This window comes from Macrosteles quadrilineatus, unplaced genomic scaffold (assembly GCF_028750875.1).
Source record: "Macrosteles quadrilineatus isolate MER2022 unplaced genomic scaffold, UCM_ALF_1.0 Scaffold_6__1_contigs__length_79288215, whole genome shotgun sequence".
NCBI classification, from domain to species: domain Eukaryota; kingdom Metazoa; phylum Arthropoda; class Insecta; order Hemiptera; family Cicadellidae; genus Macrosteles; species Macrosteles quadrilineatus.
The window spans coordinates 16,229,105-16,252,914 of record NW_026542599.1 but is presented as its reverse complement, the minus strand read 5'-3'; the positions used below and the strand labels follow the sequence as shown (position 1 = coordinate 16,252,914).

The 23,810-nt window shown below is 29.5% G+C and overlaps 2 protein-coding genes across 4 annotated transcripts in view; both read left to right on the top strand.

The window, feature by feature from the left end:
* LOC128996268 (hemicentin-2) overlaps positions 1–23,810 on the top strand; it is a 420,963-nt gene that overhangs the window by 58,042 nt on the left and 339,111 nt on the right. For all 3 annotated transcript variants that reach the window (XR_008491037.1, XM_054421469.1, XM_054421467.1), the window contains exon 2: positions 18,905–18,934. The gene's annotated coding sequence lies outside the window, so the exon portion shown is untranslated. The remainder of the gene's footprint in view (positions 1–18,904; positions 18,935–23,810) is intronic.
* Positions 1–23,810, top strand: part of LOC128996651 (uncharacterized) — a 49,187-nt gene that overhangs the window by 19,091 nt on the left and 6,286 nt on the right. The gene's annotated exons all lie outside the window — the stretch shown is intronic.

The window sequence follows — 23,810 nt, the reverse complement described above, 5'->3', positions numbered from 1 at the left end:
CCCCTAGGGTCTGCTGATACCAAATAAAACAAATCCAACAATAATGATTCTTAGATGCATGAGTTATAATAGAATATATATTTCTCTACTAATTTTAATTCCTTGAATTAATCTGTCAGAATAAAACAATGTATTTTTACTGTATAACTTACTGTAATACTTATAGGAAGAATCGTGCTAAAATTAAGTAACGTGCTTTTCAACTACTATTACGTGTATTGATATAAATACACATACACTCTAAAAACAATTCATAAATCATAACATGCTAAGTATGAACCTGACAATTGCCAATATTTAAACGAATTGACAGCATAATACGGTTAATACATGTCCCATGTCTTCGAATATAAAGGACCTATCTCTGTACCTGTCACCGACATATCTCAATAACCCTCTTCCTAACAATAGAGACGATATTGGAATAATCCCATACCCTCTCATAAATGTGAAATGTTTAAAATTACAAATGGCAGAAGTATTATGAACTCAATGTAGTATTTGCGGTTTAGTATAAGTATTAAAATATTATTTTTCACCTTCATTAAACATATTTCTTCAATACAATAATTAAAATTTAATAATAATTATGTACATTATGTACAATTATGTACATTTCCTATTAATATTATTATATGGTTTAAATATACAAAAACCGTGATTAATTATTCATTTTTTGTGAAAGTAAATAACGTATTCAACTTTCCTTAAATATCAATACAAATGCAATATATGTTAAGTTAAATGTTTATCGCATTAGTAGTATAAAAATCGCTCATTAAAACTATTACTACTATATGGATCGTCATGATGCTGAAATTCTATAAACGTTGTTAATTATATCTATAACTTTTTTGAAGAATCAGTCAATAATATTTTATTAGTTCTCTTATATTTTAGGCCCTTACTAAATATTTAAGTTGTTATAGAATAGTAATGTAACTTATAATTAATTAAAAAAATATCTTAAATAAGAAGATTTGGTGCGATACATGGAGATGTACCTTAGTTTTTAACCCTTACTTTTAAGGTTGTATTACTGATTCCATTATTCCGCCGGCAAGTAAAATAGCTCTTGTTGAATAATGAATATTTTAACGTTGAGTACCTTCAATTAGAGTTTCTTAAAATGACCAAAATGTTATGAAATATAAAAAAAAATCACTATCAAAAAAGAGTTCGAAAATTACAATAATATTATGAAACAGTAAAGAAAAGAATCTTTTGAAAGGATATCAGCTTTAACTTAAATGTAATGTTTTCTATACATTTAAAGTACACGATAAGTATCGTCATTTAAATTGACAAAACACAAAAATGCTGTTACTTTTGAAACATTACTTAAGTAGACACTAGTTGAGGTTTAGCACGTGTTTTATATATATACCTTCTACCCTGGAACCAATGTACCAGTATAAATGCTTGGACTGACCTATTCATTTAAGTTCCTTGTGGATAAATAGCTGCAAAACATGAGTATTATTTCATTAACCTGAAGACAGTTCAATGTTTACTATAATATATAACACGTTTAATTATATCAGAAGTAATCTTCAGTAATGTGTTGCTGAAACAAGAACGTGACCAAGGGCAGCCTCCCTACAACTTATTTTAATTTAGTCCCTTTTATAAAAAAATCTGCTAATCTAGTTTTAATAAAAAATTCATATAATTAAAAGTCAAAACCTAATCTGACAAAATTGTTAGTCTGAGAAGTTTTGCATTTATTTCAAACAAAAAGTAGTATACGACTTTATTTAAGAACTGCAGAAACTTTGCAAAAACTTAATTAAAACTCATATTATCTATTGCAAATTACATTAGCTTGCTCTACAATTTTTTTTTTCATCACGTTATGGTTAGATGAATGTTGCAAAAGTTCTAAGAGAACATAGCTAACATGTATTTTTGATTAATCTATTATGTCAAATTAACGCAAAAAATACATTTAATGTATAAGGAATTTAATATTATTAATGGAGGTGTCTCACACCAGGCGTAACATAGCTATTAGTCAACTTGTTGGATCATACAGCTTTATCTTGTCAACAAAAAAAATTCCTTATTTAACTCCTCAAATAAACAGTACTTGGTTTGCATGCTAACAGTTATAATAAAAAATAAACTATAGTAAGTATTTTGAACAACCAATATTTGCATTTATTTACAAGTAATGGTACCATAGCTCTTTATTTTCATAGTACATAATACCTAAAAAACTATAGTTCTAAATTTTAATATTAAGTCAACATTTTGTTTTATAATTCTCTATGATTGAATTGGAATGATAGTGTAATCATTATAATATAAATAACCATAACAATCATGATAATATGTAAAATATTGCATAATAAAAAAGGTAGGTCCTATAGTCATGAAAACTGCAAAAGCTCGGTTAGATCAAGTACAAGAAAAGATGTACCTAATGATGTTGCAGATTTTATTGATAAATAGACTATTTCTGTATTGCAAATTTTAAAGTTAATATTGGTCCCGTACATATACCATAATGCTTTTGCTGAAGGATAATTTACTCACAATTTATTATTATTTTCATTGTATTGATATTGTTAAATATATTGAGTTTGTATAATTTGGCCATTATCAAGTTAGATATTAACTGATACAAACTATTTGCCAATCTCTTGGACCAGTATGACAGGTAGTTTGCAGAGATAATGAAGATGAATGTTCTACACATGGGATGAGGAGAGCGGGATGAGTGATTACCTTCAACTTTCAAACGTTAGAAAATGTGTAAAACTGACAAAGTTATATAAAAACACTTGGTTGTATGTTCAATCTCTAATAGTTGTGCTTTAGAAGATCTAATTTATTTAGGTTTTGCCACTTTTGTAAATATGAAACACTTAACTGATATTAGGTGTAAAATTGTAATGCAGAACCAAATGTTTACCTTTGTTAAAATCTGGATATTCAGATTTTTTTACTTCTTTAAAACTATTGATTACTTTTTATTTGTCAAGAGAAACCTTAAAAAACGAACAAATAATGTTTACAGTCAAACCTATATTCTTTAAATATGTCTTCATTAAAATGCATTTCGTCAAAAGATAACAACAAAAATCAATAAACTCAGCTTTTATGTAACTGTTATGGTGATGTTAGATATTCTAGAAACATAATGCCTACTTAAAAAGGACAAAAACATATAATATTTAAATTGACTAGTCAAATAATATTTATATACACAATCCATTTTCAAACCTTGGTTGGAAATAATGATCGGCTAGAATGACGATCAACAGATTAAATTAAGTGTTTTAAGTGTTAATTCAGTAGAGAAGGTTCCAAATTGGTCAAGTATCTCCAATTCACGAGGTTAATGAGGGTCAAAGTATTTAAAGTAGGCGCATCATCAATTAAAGCTAACGACCATTCTTTGTAGCCGAGGGGTGTTTTATAGCCAATGTGGATAAATGAAACACTCAAATGCTTTGAGAGTACTTTTCTTGTAGTTTTAGTGAAATGTAAAATCTCAAAAACTTGGACTGTATGGTTTCTAGACATGCTTTCTACAATTCAAGAAAGCAGCAAAGCTACAATTATTAACATTACATTTTTGAAGCTTTATATATTTTTAAATACACTTAAGAGAAATAATAATCGAGGTAAACCTTAGCATTTAGTTTGTAAATCAAGTAAAAAATATTCCAAAAAAATCTAAATCCATAAAAATCTTCAAATTTACGTAAAAACTGTATCTTTTGATAGGCATAAAGACTTACCGAATAAAAAAAATCTTAATCAAATAGATTTTAGGACTTTCTTATCAATTAATTAAACAGATGTACACCTGTATGAATCCCCATATACTGGTACACTCACGAAATCTATAGGTCTACCTTTATACTAGATAATATTACACTTTAATTAACTTTACCCCTAGAAGAAAGTCTTAAATATATTCTAGCTAGGCCGAGTTATATCGTTATGGCAAGACGAAGTAAATGTATCAAAGGGAATCATATGTCTTTTGCCGTCTAACTCCACTATGTAAAAAACCTAGCTAAAGCTATTCATAAAATTCGTTAGAATAATTGATTTACCAATAAAGTAATTAATTTTGTCCTAGAAAAAGCTGAATCAATATTATTTACCATTATTTATAAGTTTATGATTTTTTCAGGTATCCTCTAAGTGTTACTAAAGGCAACTTGTACGTAGGTTCCTCTCTTATACATCAATGAATTCATTTTAAACTTATAAAAATTAATTTTATTTAGATCTACATAATTTGTTTAGTTATTCTGGCAGATAACTTTTCCTTTCTTCATTTAAAACATTATTACCTTTAATGATCCTGATTTTCATTAATATTATTTAAGATCTCACAGCTTAGATTTACTTTTTATAGAACATAAAATTAGATGATTTCTACCAATAGAAAATGTACGCACTAGTAGAACGTTGAAGACTTCAGATGTCTTTATTACTAATTAGTGATTAAAATTGTTCAGTAAATTAGTAGTATTAATTTATATGATTATTAGGTATCTCATATAGTGCTATGTTATTACACAATACCTTATAACATAACGCTATAATGCGTGTCTCAGAAAGTCCAACAGTACTTTGCCTTCGTCCGCTTCTTATTGGATAATTAGGTAAGGTAAATAATTAACAACGAGTTTATAAAAATACACCAAATTCGTTCTTGAAAAGTATAATAATACACATTTAAGAAATATTATCTTATTTAGTACTTACTTTTGCTGCTGGGTGGAGTGAGCTAGTCTAGTGGTTAGGGCACGGGACTTTGGTCCCTGAGGTCCGGTTTCAAATCCCATCAAATCACTACAAGACTTTATCTAAGTGATAACGCCATAAGTGTTAACTAACAGACTAATTTTGTTACAAGGAAGGTTAAATGTTAGCAAAATACTGACTTCGTTCAAAATAAACTCAACTAATTCAATAAAAATTGCAAACTACTACAGTTTTTTTAAGTTTCTATAAGAATATAATGCGAATTTACATTTTACAATTTAAAAGAATTTCCTCTGTACCATCAAGCGTTTAACAATGCTTGAATATATTTATTTTTATCCACGAAGCAATCGAATCATTATCAGTAGTTAAATGTTATATATATATATTTTAGGGCAAAAAGGAACTTTGGAAGAATCCAACCCCATAAACAACACTTCCCTCATGAAGAACGCTGTTTTCATTGCTCGATTACGCTGGTTCGCGTAATATATATACATAAACTTATATATACATAAAATGATATAGACATAATATAAATCAAATTGCTTTCTATAAGATGTAAGTCTTACCATGAAACCTCCCCCCCTATTTTATATTTGAGAATTTACTAAATCAACCGAACATAGACTCTTATAAAAAGGCAGATATAAATGTTGATGATTAATACAGCAAGAAATGTATTTGGAGATCTTGTACCCATATTCAATATAAAAAGTATTGCTTCTCACCTTCTGTTTAGAGGTTAGAATGGCTCCAAGCTATACTGGGTCAAAGGTATCTTCACACAAAGTGAATACACTGCCATAGAGACTCATCTGTCTTGAGCAGCCTTCCCCTTTAGCGTGTGAATATATATTTAAGCATGTGTATTTACAATAATAATAAATACGTTACCTAGATATAATACTTGCTACTCTAGGTAATTTACCGACCTTAAGATACAGAAAATATATTTCAAAGTAATATGCATCAGTTTATTTAAAAATTAATCCAAATGATTTCTTAAAATTTAGTTTTCTTTAGTTTTGAATACTTATTAATATTGATCTTTAAATACAATAATGTTTACTCTTGATTGCATAGCTAGAGAATTTTTTTACATATTTGTCATGAGTCTTAAAAGTAAAGTTGACTCACTTACTTTTTGTATGTGAACTATATATTTCTAGCTTTTAGTACCACTGTAATAATAAAAAAGATTTTCAACATAACAAATATTAAAGAGTTAGGAACACAATTTGATGGTAAATTGGAAAATATATATATTTAACAATATAAAAAAAAATTCCATGATGCTCGTTAATCGAGTGTTTGTGATTATTCATAAAATTTAAATCCTGGAAACAATACTCCAACCAAATAGTGAAGTGGTAAAGTAGTATTTAAACGGACATTTATGGTGCAATGCAACTCATCAAACACGTCAAGGGAAAATGGTTCAACCTCATTACATGCGTTGACATTAACACAGGTGTTTTTTAATATGCTCACAGATAAATTATTTGTGTAGAACACCAAAAATAGACAGTGTTTATACAGTTTTTTTTTTTAAATATACTATTGAAGTGTACGTGGAAACTATATTTTACAATTAAATTTTTATGTAAAAAGAATATAATAAATATATTTTAATAAGCTGGAATATTTTTGAACTGCTTGATTGCTTTTGAACTTTTGAAAAGCCACCCTCGAAGTAATGGAATGCTAATGGTGTTACAGAAACCTATTTCAACGTTAAAGGGTGACCGCAATGGTTAAATTGCTAAGAGAGGGGAGGGATATAGGGTGAAAATGTAGGGAGGGATTTAGGGTGATAGTGAAGTTTTAGGTTTTTGTACAACAATAATGTAGCTAATTGCTATATTGCTTTGTCTTGAAGCTATTCAGTTACTGTTTTTGTTGTTTAAATCTATTGTATAATTATTCATGCATCTCTATATTTATCATTCCCTTTATACAACAATTAGAATATATTGAGTTTAATGGGCATTAATAAAAAAAAAGGTAATCCTATATTTCAATCTTCTTTTCATGCCGATAACACGTTACATTTAAAATCTTTTGTTAATAACAAGTGAGGTAGACTGTAATACCAGACACCCTCCTAATGCAGTTACAGATCTTACAATTTTATTAACCAATCTTAAAAAGAAATTAAAACTGTTATAACACTTTAGTGTGTTACTAGCTGAGTGATTAGCGCCAAGTCAAGAGTCAAGAGTATTTATTCCATTGATCTATAATAATACAGAAATAGGAACAGTCAATAATGTTACTTAATGCTAAAACATTAAATTAAAATTAACTCAAAAAAAATGTCGGACTGCTGTGAAAGGCCGGGTTCGATATTCAGGCACATTTACAAACACGGGTTTGGACTGATTGCCCTGAAATCCTTCGATAATTTTTTCTGCAAATATTTCACCGGCATGGAAAAGAAAAATACCAATTATAAATTCTTAATATTCATTAAGTCAAGCTTACATAATAGTTTATCAAGCTCAATACGGATTGTAAGACTTCAATATTTCTTTCAACATAAACACGTTATAAAGAATATAGCAAATACAATCGTCAATAGCAATTTTTATTACATGTCTTTACTATTCACTGCGATATGCCAAATAACTAATTTATAGTAAAACTTCCAAGTCATGACTATTCATGTTATTTGTACACATTCGTTGTAGAAAATTGGACCTGATGCTAAGTAGCTTCAATCAAACGGGATAACGAACGCCCTTTGAGTTTTGAAATCAAGGTTTCTTTACATAATATGATAAGCTAACAAGGTTGTTGTGGGTTGGTTTAGAGGTCATGGTAAGGAAAAGTAAAGTTGACTGCTCTTTACAAACACGTGTAAGGTAGTGTAAAAAAATATAAATAACAAACATGATGAGGTATGATTTGAAACATTATTCGTTGACTAAAAATATAACCTTTGAAATGTTAGTGATATACATTTTGAAGTTTCGAAGCAGTTTACGATTACATATTAAACTATGGTAACTTTAAGAAGGTTCCTTCTTACATAAAATGATAATACAAATATGAATATGGAACATTTTATATTACTCATTTAGGAATACAAATCTACGTGTATAAAAAATTATGATTATTTTGGTTAATTACATGTTACCGATTTTTATGCAAAAAAGGTTACTTAAAACTTGTGATGTGAAATTAGCTAACTTAATTTGTCTTTTTAGCTTAATATCCAATACAAAATGACATATCTTCATTTTAATATTAGGGTAAGTCATACAAAATATTTTTTACTATTTATTTAAAAAAAAACACACACAAACAAATAAAAAAAATTTCATATTTTTCGAAAAAATTCTGAAAATATATGGTAGAAATAATGGACAGAGAAGAAAGAAATTCGTTGATCAATGGATTATAGGGCTCCTCCCTCATCCGGTTTGCAAAGAAAACAGTTATTACTTCGTGCGGCTCAATTGTAAATTGTATTTTCCCATGAATAATCAATATTGCTGGAATTGCGTTTATACACTAATCTTTTTGTAAACAAACAATAATTTTTATGTTGTAATTGCCTTTTTTTAGATCCTTGGCATTATAATTTCTTATTTACAATATTTTAATTTCACTTTTAATTAAACCTATTTGATTAAGAAAACGTAATAAGGAAACGGACATAAGTATTTTGTATTGATAAGTGCAGCCAAATTACCAATTATTTCAGCATTATTTCAACGAGATTGTTAAAAGATACTTTGTAAAAAAATCTTGTGTATTTTTACAAAAGTGAAATGCAAGTGATTCATTTTTGATTTCACTATTACAAAAAAAAATATTTATTTCATTAACATATATACCAATTTCAACCCACACTCCGAATTTAGTAAATAACCAAAATAACGCTTTAGCAAATTTTACTCATAAAGCAACAGGATTGCTACCTCTTTTGCATATCTTAGACTTTGAATAGGACATAAATACTATTTAGAGACAAAACAGCAGGTAGGAAGGTACTGGAGAGACCAAGATTAAGTAGCTCTTGTTGAAATTACCAAGGTTGTTGATTTAATGGTCATGTAGAAGCAACGTTTGGCTCACTTGAATGGATTACAATGTTAAGTGTTTGTTCAGTTAAGGAAATGACAAATTATAGTCAAGACTAACCCCATATTAAATTATCTCATACTGAAATATTAATTTTGTTTGAATACAGTTTTTTTTCCAATCCATTAATGTCATTAAAGTTTTCTTGTTCAAGTTTTGTTGTATGCAGCATAATAAAAAAATAAATATTCGTTTTATTTAGTCATATTCTTTGCATTATATATGGTAAGTGAAGATTAAAAATACTAATCAATGACTTGGAAACATTGTATTTACTAAGCATTTTACATAAACCTAACATTATCTTACGTATCATTACATTTTATTAAACAATATTTTGCATAAAACACACAATAATTAGTTCAATTAGGAGGACTGGAGTTAGATTTGAAGGGATTATAGTGTTAACAAATTATAACACAACAAATATTTTATTATTTTGACGCCAGAATATCTTAGAATATATAGCAAGAGTATATTGCACAATCTTATACTTCCAAAAAGTTACATCAATCATTAAAATCATAAATTACTACAACTAAAATAACAATACTAATAAAAAACTACCAGTCCAAAGTAAAAGAATAAAATGAAATATAATTACAGATCAACTGTTGACTATCAATAGACAAAAGTCCACAAGTTATGGTACCGGTTCTTTAATTTGACAATATATTTTCTCACTATATCAAATATGATGACTTTTAATGCAAAGTGCTCTAATATATACTTACGGGATGTTTTAGTGCCCATGGACACGATGTTTCGTATGTTGGTAAATAGGCAATCATATGTTTGGTTTTCATAAATTACAAAAACACTTACTCAAACTGTTGCAAAACATAAACAGCACAATAGGTACTAGGCGAAAAATTGTCTAATGTTCTAAAATACTTGCTTAACATTAATAAGTGCTTAAGAGACATGTATTCCTAATGGATAGTTTAACCTACTGCATGTAAATAGATAAATAATTTAACACTATGAGGATTATGGTCGTGAGCATATTTGTTTAATACATGGCACTGTATGTAATGCATGGTTATATAAAGAAATAAAAGTTTATATTACGTCATATGCGGGATTGTATAGCTTCTATTTATACAACCAAAAATGCATACCTAGTTGTGTGAATAAATATGATCTAAACTTGATATAAAACGAAATTCTCTATGTTGTAAATTTTTTTATTTACTTGTTGTTATAGAACTAACAACTACTAATAAAAAAATCAGAAAGCTGTTCTCTACCTAGATAAGTTGACAGTGATTCCATTTTTGATAAGTTTTTAACAATCAAGGTTCAACAGTAATTCAGCCACACTGTCACCACAAACCAACAATCAACTACATGTAGGGTCTTGTGATATCATAGATGTAGTCCCTAGGGTCATAGCTACAGAACATATAAGCTCTAGTGAACTCTGATCGTTGTCCATATCAATACACATTGACATATCCCTAGGGTTTCCTTAGTCAAACAATCCGCAACAATAATGATTCTTAGTAGCATGCGTCAGTTGCATACATTAAAATAAAAGTCAATAAATACTAGATCAATTTAGGAGTATGCACAAGTTGTGATAGGACATAAATAAAATAATGTGAAAATAATGTTTTTTCTAATTTTGATATTGATATCAATAAACATATTTTAGTTCTAAACATGCAAAGTGTGACCTTTACGATTGCCAATATTCCAATAAACTGACAGAATTATAGGGCAAATATATGTCCTATACCTTGGAATATAAAGGACTCACCAATGTAACCCTCAAAGACATATCTCAATAACCCAGATCCTAACAATAGACAAGTTACAGGGATAATTACAACCGTCCTTGAGATATGAATGTTGGTATTATAATATACTATATTTATATTTTTATATATGAAACCAAATTATCGTTTAGTATCTATCACGTTGCCTAAACGTATTTGAAGTTATTATATTATTTTGTAAATTTCACACAATCTTATACACTGAGTTACCCTATAGTGTACTTTTTTATCATTATTTATCTTTCTTTGATTAATATAAAAATATTTGTAAATATAACCCTTGAATTGTAGTTAATATAAAAGTGATAACATGACATTAAAGTTTTCATTTTGGTGGATAAACAACTAATCCATACAACTAAAATCTACAATTAACGTAATTAATTGTCTGAATAAACATATTCCTTTAAATTAAGTGATGTATTTTACAATTAATTTTTTATATATTTTTTTACGAAATAAAAATTTTTATGGCATAGAAATACTTATTGAGATTTTAAATCCAAACGTCTGAGAATATAGGCAAATATCCACAATAAATAAATAAATATAACATGTAAAAAAACGAGTTCATAGAGACTCATTGTGAAAAATCCATACGTTCGTATATTAACTACACACACATACATTGCCCCTATTGGTCTTAATACGATAAGCCAAAACCTATAATTAAAACGGGTAAATCTTCATTACAAAACCATCAAAACAAAATATACCACCATGCATATTGTATGTATATTAAACTAGGAATAGAACCATGAGTAACTCTAAAATGCTTTTGACATAATAATTGCACCATGCAGGTAAAGAGGACGTTTCCTGTTTACTCAAAGCATTAATTAACATTAATATTTAACTTGAGTTAAATTTCATCAAATAATTGAATTACATTGTTGAATTTAATTAACTCAAACTTAGTAAATTTTTACTAAACTGTGAAACGAACGTGATATAAATTTCCTTTGTATAAATGCATAATCTGAATTGAAACTGTAATTGTTACCAAACCATGAAATACATTTCCAATAACTGTTACAAATAACAGATCCTAAAGTAACACAAGTTGTTGAGCTTGGAAATCAACTTTAGTAAAGTGTTGCTAAAACGTTACAGGAACGTGACCGAGCCTTTCTGTAACGGTTACAAATAACAGATCCTAAAGTAACACAAGTTGTTGAGCTTGGAAATAAACTTTAGTAAAGTGTTGCTGAAACGTTACAGGAACGTAACCGAGCCTTTCAGTAACTGTTACAAATAACAGATCGTAAAGTAACACAAGTTGTTGAGCTTGGAAATAAACTTTAGTAAAGTGTTCCTAAAACGTTACAGGAACGTGACCGAGCCTTTCAGTAACTGTTACAAATAACAGATCCTAAAGTAACACAAGTTGTTGAGCTTGGAAATAAACTTTAGTAAAGTGTTGCTGAAACGTTACAGGAACGTGACAGTTCAAAAGTTACTTAAGCTAAGAAAGTTATATGCTTACAGACACTGTTGAATTTAAAAGAGCTAAACAAGTTATTTAAATTATGATAAAGTATGATATAAGCTTTACAAAGTATAAAAACAGTTACTGTAATTAAATGACCTACTACTGAACATATTTATTGTTAAGACGTTTAGTATATTTCGGTAATGAATAATCAAACTTACGTTTTGCTAAACCACAAGTAATATACAACTCGTTTCCTTTCACGTTTTCCTTTCAATTAACCTCAAGCAATATATTACTCCGACATAGTATTAATGTGACCAACAGTAACCGTAAATGCTAACAATTAAGGCTCAAAACTCACATTATAGGCTAATAGAAACTTGTTTGCCCAATTCTTAAACCGAAATGACAAGTAGTTTTCTGAGATATGAAGACGAATGGCTAAGCTTGGTTTGGGACGAGGATGGGATGAGTGATTGTCTTCTACCTTCAAAACGTAAGCAAACTTGTATGATTGAAGAAAATAATGATAACTAGCTGCTGTGTACCCGTGCTTTCTAACTGGAAGAAATTCAGTTTCATAATTAAATAGATTTAAAATAAATAATCTAAATATAGTGTCATTCGCCTAGTGGGTATGATGATATTTGGAGTTTCCAATCGAAATCGATCACCACTTACACTCTTTTATGTATATTTAGCGTCTTGTTAGTAACAGTATAAGTGTATATATATTTTAAGTGTTATAAGACGTTTATTTTGTTTACTTTCCGTAAGTAATCCATCGTAAAGTTTTATATAAAAACTAACAAAAACAAATAATACTTAATACACATAGTTGATTAAATCTATTTATTTTCTTTGGATCTGCTGTCTAAAGTTCTGTTTTTGTTTTTTCATGTTTTCATGGAGACCAATCTAATCAATATTCACTTTTGAAAACCTCGCATCAAAACTTTGGACATTTACTTAGTGGAGCCCGAGAGGAACCTAGGGAAGTGAATAGTCCTATGGCATTCCTAGGTATGTGGACCATCTTTGTGCTTAACTTGGGCTGGATCGGTTTAGTATTTTAGTCACGGCAGTCGGACAGACAGACACCGCCCCCATTTTATAATAGCATAGATAGGTAGATAGTATTATTAAATGAGCTTAAATGCATTAGTAATTTAAAAAAAATATTGTGTTGTAGGGCTAAAGAAAAATAATAATTTTAAAATTTATATAACGACCAAAGATTTATACAAATATAAAAGGTTTAATTTACCTGTTGCGTCAATTGATCCTTAAGTTATGAAATAACTACGGCCGTTTCGTACTGCTAAACGAGTACATCTTCAGGTCATGAACGTTAAAATACGGCCTTCTCATCCATGGGTGGAGTCGTCAGCACATTTAGGACACGAACACATACGAAACATTAAAATAATTACAATTAAAAAACTTGGCCAAGTAGTCCGAACACGAGAGTTGTGTAACCGGTAGCAACCTTAAATGTCCCTACAGCTATAAATCAGTTGGAAAAGCTATATAGAAATGAAATTGAATTTTTATCAAATTCTTTTAAACAAGAAAGCTCTAAATTCTTGAGCTCTATACAGCTCACAAGGTTAATGAAGGTCAAAGTATTCAAGGAAGGCGCATCGTCAATTACGACTAACGACCATTCTTTGTTGCCAAGCGGTGATTTAGAGCCCCAGTAGAGCCACAACAACCTCTCATTCTATCGGAGAAACTTTCTTTGTATATTTTATATTTATAAAATACTTCAGTCAATCCTGAAGTAAAACTAATATGCGTGCTTCAAAAGAAAACTAACCAGTTATCTTCTTATTAAAGAAAATATGTACTTATGTAATACACCAAAAACACCGATAAATGGACTTTGTAATAAGATTGTAATTAGTTTACGTAACAAAAACCTTTTAATTTAACCCAACCTAAGCTGACCCAACTTAACCACCTTTAAGATAGGTTATATCTAATAGGCGTGGTCATCATGATACTTGTGTACCGAAAAATAAAATACATCCAACATAACCAGACATTCAAAACAATTTACAATGTAGAGTGAGTAAATTGAAACATAATAGTTTACTTAAAATCATGGATAAGCTCAATACCCCCGCGATAATTGGTGGAATTAGAAGGGAATATTAAATTGAGAAAGTACAAATAATGTAATAACATTTTACTAAGCGTTTGGAAACAGAATTGTTTTAAAATTGTCTGTATACTTTAGATTATGATAAATTACTTATAAGGATCGTTGTTATGAGACGATCCTGGCAAATGATTCTCCTTAAAGAGTTCATGAAGTTTTTTGGACTCAGTATTGTTTTATAAAACGAAGGGTCAATTTTGTCTTGAGCAAAGAAAAGACAACTTTTTAGCAAGTGTTCTTGAAACATAACATGAGACGTGACCATCTTATAGTAACTGAGACAAACGAAAGATTTAAAAAATCCTCTGATCCTACCACGTTCCTTTTCTCATACCACGTTTCATCGATGGCATACATGTTGAATATTTCATTTAATTTTTACATCTTTATTGTAACTGAATCTTATGACCTTCAACTAATAAATATGCATAAACACATTTCTCGTGTAGGCAATTTAAAAATACAATTTTATTTTACTACCAACTTAATCTAGTTAGTTGACTTACTATTGTTTTGTTTCAAAACTTATTTTTTAAGGTTTGAAAATAATTGCACATAAATACCGAAATTTAAAAATGTAAATTTTACAATTATAAATAGATTTTTGGTTTATTTGATTAAACTTATAGTATCTAACAGACTAGATCTTTTATCATATATTTTCAAAACTTTTAGTCTGTGGAAACATTATACTTGACAAATAATGTAACAAACTGGGCTTAACAGAGCCGTTAGTTATTCCATAAATGCCTTGTCACTTTTATCTTGTTGAAGCAAAACACTTTTGTAGTCATGTCTTTGTAAGCATTATAAGTTGTAATGATTTATTATTTATGTTCAGCATCTACAAGCATTGAAAATATTTAGCTTTGGATAGAAAAAGTTTTTAAAATATTTTAGTAGTTTTCATATATTTTCATTGTTTACAGACATGTTTTTATACGTTAAGCTGTATTTTCAATATAAAGTGTTTACTATGGTAATTTTAAAAGTACGTGAAAGCAAAATAAAATAAATTGCAATTCTGAAATATGTTTGAGCCTAACCATCAAAATACATGGCAATACATGGTAGTAATGATTTATTATTTATGTTCAGCGTTTACAAGCATTGAACATATTTAGTGGTAGATAGAAAAAGTGTTTAAAATATTTTAGTAGTTTTCATATATTTTCATTGTTTACAGACTTACATGTGTTTTGTACGTTAAGCTGTATTTTCAATAAAAAATGTTTAGGCTTACTATGGTAATTTTAAAAGCACCTGAAAGCTAAATCAAATAAATGCAACTCTTTAATATCTTTTAATCCTAACCATCTAAATACATGGTCTGGATAAGACGAGTTTTACTATTACTTAATGTATACAGTAGTTATTCCCCCCCCCCTAAGAGATCCTATTATTCGTTATATTTTGTAAGAAGATTAGTAGCAATAGTTCATAGAATCATGAGATTGCTGATAATTTTGCTATTCATTACACAGTACGTTATAACATCATGCTATATTGCATGCCTCGATATCGTCTCGTTGGATAATTACGTAGTAAAAATGTTCCAGTACGGATGTTTAACTCTTAATTACGTTTTTTTCAGCTATGCTGTTAGTTTTAGGTCATTATAGTCAGTACTACAAGGATAGATTACTAAAAGGCGTACGAAATAATAAACGGCAAACTAATGATTTTTTTTTCTTTTACTGTTAAATGTTTAAATGTTTTTTATAAAAAGATTAATTAAAATCAGCTATCGTATTTAATTGCAATTGTACTATTAAAACTATATTAGGAATAAGATGAGAACCAATTTGTTTACCTAAAATTAAAGTTCGTTTTTTCTTATTAAAATTTTTTTATATTATGTCGCCATTTAGTAATTTTAAGTACCCAATCATTATGATTCATTATAACTTATGTATAGGTAATATTTCCAATACACGAAAAATATATATTTTCGAATTATTTTTCTGTAGCATTGAAAACTCGAGTGCAAATTAATCAGCTGTATAATTTACATTATAACATCTCTCAAAAAAATATATTGTCGTAACTCTCTCCTTCTTACAAAGAGTTTAATAATAATACATTCAATTTAAAGCTTAGAATGGCTCCAAGCTATACCGAGTCAAACGTATCTTCAGACAAAGTGAATACACCGCCTTAGAGACTCATCTGTCTTGAACATCTCCCCCCTTAAGCGTGTGAATATTCTCGTATTTAAATTGGTAATACATACTTTACCTAAGTATTTAACACTTACTATACCTCTTGGTGTTGTGCTTAAGTCTTTAAGAGTACTTGGAAAATGTTCTGCCGTTTAGATTTTACCTATATATTTATGTAAAGTTATCTTTAATTTTTTTTCCAAATATTAAATACATTTGCATTTACCGTGTATATTGACTAGTATCTCATTTAGTTACATGTTCCAGGAAATTATATCAAAACATATATATTTTTTATAACAATAAAATAAAACAATTGACTCAATTAGGAACTAACAGAGTCCCTGGAACATATTTTTTTCAGCAAACACTCTAATATAGACTATATAGATAAAATCTTAATACTTCTATACTTGAAGGGCATTTATTGCAAAAGTCTTCTAATCCACTAACTGCCCGGGTCCATACTCTGCTAAGATTGCCATCGTTCTTGGCTTGCTTAGAATTCAACTACTGTACCAGGAAAATAAACCTCTCCAGGTAGTTTGTAGTATTTATTTAAAATGTTCCGTTTATTTTAGAATTTCCGGGGAAACCTATTGTATTCTAACCTAGTCTAACCTAACCTAAACTAGATGTGGTAACCTAACCCAATTTAGGTGTGGTATAATACTAAAGTACCAACAAGTTGATGAAATATTCTCATATTATTTCGTAAGGTGTCAGAAAGAAGAGAAAACGACTGCAAAGTGAAGGATGGCGGTGATACAGAAACTTCCCTAACGTAGTTACAGTTTTCACACCTGGGATCTAATGTGCCTCTAGCTACTGAGACTTTCGGAAAGAATCAAAACTGTTATCCCTTATCCGGGATATATTATGTTTCCTGCCTACATTTTTGGACTAGTTGAAAAGGCAGTTATTATAAAAGTTGCGATTTTATGATCCCTGAAATTATTTTCCGTCTTCAGAGGAAAAATGACTTTACAAATACTACAAAATTCTAGCCAAGGCTTGCAAACCACAGAATAAACACCATATAAAAACCTTCAAATATTTAAATAAAAAAGATAACGAAAAAAATTTTAACGTCTCACATATTGTATACAAATATATTGGTAAGGGTTAAATACGTAATTGTTTGAACTTTGTGACCATACATGTGTAACTTACTCGCTTAACAGGACATAAATACTATTTAGAGACAAAACAGCAGGTAGTAAGGCACTAGAGAGACCAAGATAAAGTAGCTCTTGTTGAAATTACCAAGGGTGTTGATTTAATGATCTTGTAGAAGCAACGTTTGGCTCACTTGAATGGATTACAATGTGTTTACTTGGTAAGACAAATAGTAGATGATAGTCAAGGTGTGAAATAATCATCGAGGAAGTGTTTACTTAAGCCAATGCTTAATTAAATACTTACGTTTTAAGATTAATAGTGTATATTCTGATGACTTTGTAAAGTACATGTGCTGTATTACTTTCACAATTTTCGTATACAATAACAACAATATCACAATCGTTAGTGTAAAAATAAACATGGCAGGTTCGCTAGTAATTCTGCAGTAATTGTAATGTATACTGGATACATTTCAGAGATTGATATTAAAATTGCAACTAAACATCTTCGATTGGATATACTTACTAAATGGATTGTAAGTATAACAAAACATATTGTTACCATCATCATTTAGTGCGGTTATTACTTATATTTGCATTAGTTAAAATAGTCAATATAGAAATTCACATCATTGTACCTAGAAAAACCTACGAACAATACAACTACGTACCAGATGGGATATTCTCCCTTCAAATCTGTATAAAAATGTTTACAACCCCCAAATCTCTGACTTTACCAATATTTTCAAAACACTTCTTAGCTATACCATGTAGTATCGACTCATCCTAAAAATATACATTCGTATTTTCAATTTAAAATTAAATAAAACAATTGAAAGTATAAAATCCAACAGTAAGAAAATAAAATCAATAAAAATAACGTAGGCCCTTGTATAATTTAGTTTGTATTTGGTGAAATATAAAAGTACTGAATCGTTCGAGCACAATATCATTGATACAGGTAAAAAAATGCTTAACCTAAAAAGCTTTATTTTGATTTCCAATCATGCTTCAAACGGAGGATTTAAAACTGAGTGATGCGCAGTAATTCATTAGTTCTGCGGTGGTAAAGTGTACAAGCGTGCATAGCGTCTATAAAAGCACTGGCTAGTTTTGGCAACCTACCAAATATAACAGAACTTGAAATAAAGCGACGATTGACCCCTAGGCAAAGCCTAATTAATTTTATTGATTTTTTAGGTAATGTTACAGAGTTTCAGTAATGTTAAGGGGAATATCACTAACGTTCACTCTTTATTTGTAGCTGTAGCTATGTTATTTAAACGTAGTGAGCTATATGCGATTAAAGATAAAAAAAAAACACGAACTGTACAATTGATGTCAAGGTGTATTTTATATAATGCATTGTTTTGGTATAATTTGTCTGTAGTAAATTTAAAATAAAATATTTGTTACAGGTGGAGGAATATTTTCTACGTTCACTAAAGGTGTGTACATTATTTAATCTGTTTAAGCACGTTTTAACTAGTGTGTTAATATAAATTAATTTAAGAAATAAAAAAAAATCCTATGGGTGGATTTCCTGTGATATATGATAATATCCTAAATTGTATAAATTGCATTTAATATTAGATTATTGCGAACCATTTTACCTTACATTTGCCCGTGCACATAAACTACAGTACTGTACGTAGAAAGTATCCAGCAAAGAAAGAGGTGAGCCCGTACAGTACAAGGGTGAAATGTACTGATAACAAGTAGTGGCAGGTACAAGGTCCTAAACCAACGAAATCGCTGCCTATTGACTTGAAGTCTGTGGTGCTACCAACTGAGCTAAATTAGACAAATTAAATTATGTATACTTCATAGTTTAAGATACAGTGCGGTTAACAATTCATGGTATAAAAAAAATACTTAATGCAGTTTTTACCTTAGAAACGTAATTTAAACAAATAACCATTTTATACAGCAATTCCTCAGAACAAGCACCAATTATTTAGCATTCACAAACAAAAACACCTGTGGTGTGTTATGAATAAATCGACGGCGAATCATTTTCACATGTTTGGCGCGTGATATTCCGCTATAAACGTCGGTTTTAATATTACCACTTCACAATATGTACGGTCGATGTGTTGTTGCCAGGCTGTTATTTGTGTGCAATGTTGAAAAACACTTCTCATGCAACAGGGATTTATACGTTTATGTAATGGGTGAGGAAATAAATGGTTTTAAATCCAGATCCGTTTAGACCATATTGCCTATACTATTTTATCTAATTTACAAAGGTATCGTACATATCAATAAATTGGTAAATGCATACAGAGTACAACTTAGCATTGGTAAATGTTATTGTTTACTGAATATTAACGTAGACTTACATGTTTTGTGGTATTTACCCATAGGGAAGAATGTATTACCGTAGGTATGGACCTTGACCTGGGACCGATATACTATTTTTATGTTTCTACAGGCCAAAAAACCCAATTTGTTCAAATGCGTATGTATGTACGTCCGCGACCACGATTGATTTCAATTGTATTTCACTTGAAGATGTAGTGCGGGATAAACGTGAACTTGGTTGCTAACCAGCATGTTTGTGTTTGGCGATTTTAGACGTTGGTTATCACAAAACACCAGTACAAGAATTCCGTTCAATATCAGTGGTTGGCTTTATAACAAAATTATTTAAGTAAAATTATTTGATAACAAGGTTTTAAAATAGTATCCTCGAGTTTATAATTTTTTTACACTAATAGTAACTTTTTTATTATTAAAACACAAACATAAAAATAACTCTAGGAGGAGCTCTTTTTATAAGATAAACCCTTCGAAATATATTACGTTTTGAAATTATTGAAAATGATATAGCCCAAGAAACCCCTTACACAAATAGAATAAAGTGTCCGTGTTTTCATGGTATTATCTATTTTTTTATATTGCATATGTGAGAACGGAAGAGCGACACATTCTGTCTCGGCCTTGGTGGGATTTTCTATAAAAACAAACGTTCATATCTGACGACTTCGCAGTGGGATGATTTTAAATTAAATGTATTGTTTATAATCCCATTTCATTTTCAAACGATCCAAGAAATTGGATAAAACTATATGAAAATAGCCATGTTTATTCCTGCTTGTATTTCTTATTAGTTTTATATTTACATAAACAGTGTTTGACCTTACTTTTTGGATATAAAGTGTTTATGGCTGTTATCCATGCAGTTTTATCACATATTCTTTGTGAATGACCTGATCTACAAATTATTTAAATCGAGTTGTGTTTTTATGGTAGCCAAATAAAGTAACACAAAATCTAGTAAAATACGCACTATAATTTCTCATCATGATTCTTTTATACGCATATAATTTTTCTATGTACTTTCCAATGTGGTAGGGGCATACACCTGTCATATCTATTGATCAAAATACAAACAACTGCAATACGAATGTTTAGTAAATAAAAGTACTTTACGAGGTATTTCAAATGATATATAAATGTGATTATAATGTCTCGCCGACAATAAACCGATAACTTGTTGTACTGTTCCATTATATACAAGAGAAAGTACTTATTTTCAACTAACAAGTTTTATTTATGTGATCATTGCTATAACTGTAATACTCATTAAATATCGTAAGATACATTAAAACTCCTTAAAATTATTTTTGCTTAAAGTTTCTTTTGTTTAGTTGTTATTGTTACTTCGACTATCAAACAACATTTAACTAAGTTAATCTCCCTCTGAACTCGCCTTCTGATATTAGTTTAACGTGATCACCATACAAGGCGATTTATGTTTCTTATTGAAACAAACTGCATCCAGACACCTTCTTGAGATATAAATTAGCTGCACTTGCGCTTAATAGTACATACAAATTCTACCAAACATTGTATTACCTTAATAGTATAGCATTACTGAAAGCCTAAACTAATAATTTATGGAAATTACCTACCATAGAGCCGGATGAATAGACGGCGATAAGAAATCCAAGCTATTTGTTTATATGAAATCATACAATTAGGCAAATATGTGGTGAAATTATATGATTTCAAATACATAAATTTGCATGGTGAACAGATAGACTCCTTCTATGAGAATTCTTTATTTAAAGAAATATGAGTCCTCTCTATTCGCCAGTTGTATGTAAAATCAATATTAATAAACATCTATAAAAATTACAATAACATTTTTCAAAATATTTCACATTTATATAATACAAGATATTCTTCTAGAGTTGGAATCAGCACAATTCAAGTGAATTATACTTTTTCTACGACTAATTCATACTATGTTTCACACTTAGTCTATCGTAACATATGTAACATTTTTAAGGATTTCAAATTTTTTGAATGTGACTCTTTAAAGGTATTTAAATTCCGCGTCAGTGATTTCCTATTCAGTTTAAATATTGACGAGGCCGATTCTATTATCACGGCGGACTACCGGCGCACCTGATCCGACCTTTGCACTGACTGACCTTGGCACTTTGTTAGGACTGTCCGCAGTCGAATTACTACTCTCACACCACTCATACTCAACAATCCACTCATCACTCTCCACTCTCCACTCTCCTCACTACCACCATTACTCACGGAACTCACACAAACACACACACACACACACCCACACACACACACAGTCTGTCTCTCTCTCTCTCTCCTGGCCACCACGAAATCTAATGCGCAGACTCACCAGCGCTACACGCGCTACACGCGCACGTTTGCTGTGTTCATGAAAATACGTTTACATACATCACTAATAATAACAACCCTTTTATTTTTAATTGCCATTCCACAAATTCAATAATTTACTTTTTTCTATTTGACAGCAACTTAGCAGACGCACAGGTAGCACTGCCTATGTCTGCTAGTTCCATTTGTCTATTGTTGAATATTTTGGCTCATTAAAACTTGTATGTATTTTACTATTTTTAGTGTCATAAGTCTCTGTTAAGTATATTTGATTTTATAATCACTGTTTGTAGCCAATGTTTTTTTGGAATAAACTATATATTCATTCATTCATTCATTCATTCATTCATTCTAAATACATTTTTTTAAACATGTGGGAAGAGAAATCTTTTATGTTTTCCAATTACGGGTCAAAATAGAATTTGTGTTTGATAAGGCATATTGTTTATTAACACAAAGGTAAAACAAAACTCTTTTGCATTAATAGTCTTACAATACACTAGCTCTGAAGATACACTTTTAACTGATGTTAAATGGTACTTTACATACATATTAGACAATCTATCAAAAATTACAATGCACTAATATAACAAAATATTATACAAATTGTGATAAAAAAGGATCATTGAATTTTAAAAATATATATTTCCTCACCTATCATCAATGTATAAATCCCTATTGCATGAGGACCAAGTGTTTTCCCATATTACACAGCACACAAATAACAGCCTGGAAACAACACATCGACCGTACATATTGTGAAGTGGTAATATTAAAACCGACGTTTATAGCGGAATGTCACGCGCCAAACATGTGAAAATGTTTCGCCGTCGATTTATTCACAACACACCACAGGTGTTTTTGTTTGTGAATGCTAAATATTCGGTGTTTGTACTGAGGAATTGCTACGTTAATTGGTTATTTGGGAATGACGTTTCTAAGATCATAAATCAATCAATATTATTTTTAATTGAAATGGAAATACACTATGATTTCTTGAACTTGCAATATTAATCACTTACCATTAACAATGGGAATTATATATAATTGGACTCGGTATAATTTGTTTAGTAGGTAGCACCCCTGACGGCCTAAAGTTAGCTATATCATGGGTACGATTCCTTGTACCTGTTACTAATTTTATCAGTACACTTCACCCATGTACTGTGTCGAATATGCTGTACGCATAGATCCGTTGTCTATTTCGATGTTTAAATGCATGGTCAAAAGGGATCACCATGCTCTAAAAAAAAAAAATGCATTAAGATATAATTTATATACTAAAGAAAGCCCTTCTTGCATATACATGTAACGTTAATGTGTACATAGTGTGGTAGAAAATTTTGCGTATATTTATTTATACTCTAAACTAATTCATGCACATTGTAATTCTAAGCCACCTTTGTTAACGGTATCTCATATCCTACTTTTATACAGTTATATGTTAATATAGTTTATCTACAAATATATTATGAAACACGCTTTTTACGTATTTATTGGCCTGTTTTCTGTGTTATACACATTAAACATACTTAGTTCTTAGAATACAAACTATAATTACTCATTCAAAATATAATAAATTATTTAAAACGTTATCTAATCTGAAAACGTCTGATTTTGACATATTATAAACGAATCGAAATATTGTTTTTAAAGAAATATCTAGCT